The 3444-nt window shown below is 39.3% G+C and overlaps 1 pseudogene; it reads right to left on the reverse strand.

The window, feature by feature from the left end:
* LOC103605984 overlaps window positions 1–889 on the reverse strand; it is a 3952-nt pseudogene extending 3063 nt beyond the window's left edge.
* Between the last annotated feature and the right edge of the window lie 2555 nt (window positions 890–3444).

Consider the following 3444-nt stretch of genomic DNA (forward strand, 5'->3'; position numbering starts at 1 on the left):
ATCAACCTGTCTCTCTCTTGAACTCCTTCACAGTGTGTCATAGCAAGGCCTGGTCAAAGTCTTCACCACCTAAGAAAGTGTCCTCATTGGGAGATTTCACCTCAAATACTCCTTTATGAATTTCCAAGATAGAAATATCAAAAGTTCCACCACCTAAATCATACACAGCAATGATTTTATCTTCTGATTTGTCTAGACCATAGGCCAGAGGAGCAGCTGTGGGTTCATTAATCACCTGAAGCACATTTAGTCCAGATATCTGGCCGGGATCCTTAGTGGCCTGTCTCTGTGAGTCACTGAAATAAGCTGGGACTGTGATCACAGCATTTTTTCCTGTGTGTCCCAAGTAATTTTATGCAGTCTCTTTCATCTTCATCAACACAAATGCTCCGATCTGACTTGGAGAATAAAGTTTTCCATGAGCTTCAATCCAGGCATCACCACTGGAGGCACGGACAATTTTAAAGGGAACATCTTTAATGTCTTTCTGTACTTCAGGGTCATCATATCACGAGCCAATGAGACGTTTGGTGGCATAGAATGTATTGTTTGGGTTGGTGGCAGCTTGTCGCTTGGCTGGCATGCCAACAAGTCACTCACCATCTGCTGTAAAGGCAACAACTGAATGGGTGGTTCTGTCACCTTCAGCATTCTCCAGCACCTTTGCCTGTTTACCTTCCATAATTGCCACACAAGAGTTGGCAGTACCCAAATCAATACCAACAACTGCTCCCTTGATTGCTTCTGATGCATAATCCTGCCTTGAAACAATTCTAAAAGCCTCATGACTAAAGCCACTCCAGCCATCCTGCTGGTGGATGGCTATGGGAGCCCAGGAAGCTGTGGTGCCCTCAAGATAGGCTGCCATGCCTCAGCTGGTGCTTATCATGGTGGATAAACTGACCGAGTACAAGGCAGCAAACAAGAGCTCAAGTGGCTGGGAGCTGTGCAGTATGGTGGCAGCAGCACTTCATGAAGTGATAGGTTTAAGCCAAAGACAGGGGAAGGAAAGAAGTACAAAGAAAGAGCAGAGGGTATAGTTCTCAGCTCTCAGCATTTACCAGGAGAGGTCTGAACAGTCCTACACTAGCTTTTGGAATCCCTCCCTGCACAGCTTTCCCTGCAAGAGGTCTCAGAGGCTCAGCACCAGCCCCAAGAGTCTCACCTCTTGCAACTCCCATTCTAGGAGGTGTGAATCACTGGACAGCAGACCCAGAAGTATCCTCCCAACTGAAGTCTATGTGGAATCAAAACTGAACCATCCTACCCAACAGGCAACATAACTGAAGAAGCAACTGCTTCACCAGATGACCAAACATCAATGTAGAGATACTAGAAATATGAAAAAACAAGAAACTAGGATACCCCCAAAGGAAAGTAATAACACTCAAACACAAGATCCCAATCTACAAGAAGCCCTTGAATTGTCTGAAAAAGAATTCCGAGCAACAATCATAAGGAAACTCAGTGAGATACAAGAAGAGACCCATAGGCAACACAATGAAATGAGAAAAATAATCCAAGATATGAAGGAGGAAATCTACAAAGAGATCAATACTGTAAAAGAGGATGTGGCAGAACTCTTGGAACTGAGAGACTCATTCAATGAAATAAAAACAACATTTGAGAGCTTTAGCAGCAGACTAGAGCAAGCAGAAGAATTTCTGACCTTGTAGACACTGTTTTTGAAATAACCCAAGCAGACAAAAAAAAAAGAACTTAAAAAAATGAAGAAAATCTCCATAAACCATCAGACAGCCTCGAGCATACAAACATCTGAATTACGGTTGTTCCAGAAGGGGAAGAAAAAGAAAAAGGCATTGAGAACCTATTCAATGAGATAATAGCAGAAAATTTCCCTGGTATTGGTAGAAAAATGGATAGAAGAAGCACAAAGATCCCCAAACAAGTTCAATCCAAAGAGGTCCTCTCCAAGACATATTGTAGTTAAACTGGCAAAGGTTACAAACAAAGAGAGAATCCTAAGAAGAGCAAGAGAAAAATGTCAAGTCACATATAGGGGAGTCCCCATCAAACTAACAGCAGACTTCTCAGCAGAAACCCTGCAGGCCAGAAGAGAATGGAATGATTTATTTAAAGTACTAAAAGAGAAAAACTGCCAACCAAGAATACTATACCCAGCAAGGCTATCCTTCAGATATGAAAGAGATATAGTGTATTTCTCAGATAAACAAAAACTATGGGAATTCTGCACCACATGACCAGCCCTACACGAAACCATCAAGGTAGTCCTATACCTGGAACACCCCTAAAAATAATCCCCACCATGAACATACTAGGAAGAATAAATCCCACTGATAAAAGACATAGGCAAATGAGAAAGAGTAAAAAACAAAAAATAAAAAAAACTATACCATTCCACTCTAAAAACCCAACAAACTATGAAATCATAGAACAGCAGGGAAAGAAAGAAAAAAAAAAAAAGACACTTAAAACAACCACCCAAAAGCAATTAAATGACAGGAATCAGACAATATCTTTCAATAGCAATGCTAAATATTAACAGATTGAACTCCCCACTAAAAAGACATCGACTAGTTGGATGGATTAATATACTAGACCCAACTATAGGCTGCCTTCAAGAAACCCATCTCACCTGTAAAGACTCTCACAGGCTAAAAGTGAAAGGATGGAAAAAGATATACCATGCAAATAGAAACCAAAAACAAGCGGGAGTAGCTATTCTTATATCAGATAAAATAGACTTTAAACCAAAAACTATAAAAAGAGACAAAGAAGGCCATTATATAATGATAAAGGGATCTATCCACTAAGAAGACATAACAATCATAAATAGATATGCTCCCAACATTGGTGCACCCAGATTTATAAAGCAAACATTACTACACCTAAAGAGAGAGATAAACCTCAATAGTGTAATAGTTGGGGACCTGAACATCGCCCTCTCAACATTGATCATTTAGGCAACAAACCAATAGGGAAACATGGGATTTAAGCTACACCCTAGACCAACTGGACTTGGTGGATATATATAGAACATTTCACCCATCAACCAGAGAATATATATTCTTCTCATCAGCACATGGAACATTCTCCAAGATAGACCACATATTAGGTCACAAATTAAGTATCAACAAATTTTTAAAAAATGAAATCATTTCATGCATCTTCTCAGACTACAATGGATTAAAACTAGAAACTAATAATGAAAGAAACTTTGGATATCACACAAATACCTGGAAATTAAATAACATGCTTCTGAATGACATATGGGTTAAGGAAGAAATCAAATAGGAAATCAAAAAATTTCTCAAAACTAATGATAATAACAATACATCATACCAAAACCTATGGGATACTGAAAAAACAGTACTGATGAAAGTTTATTGCAACAAATGCTTGCATCAAGAGAATAGACAGATTCCAAATAAACAACCTAACTTTACACCTCAAGGAACTAGG

This window comes from Galeopterus variegatus, unplaced genomic scaffold, assembly GCF_000696425.1.
Source record: "Galeopterus variegatus unplaced genomic scaffold, G_variegatus-3.0.2 Scaffold6211, whole genome shotgun sequence".
Lineage (NCBI taxonomy): Eukaryota > Metazoa > Chordata > Mammalia > Dermoptera > Cynocephalidae > Galeopterus > Galeopterus variegatus.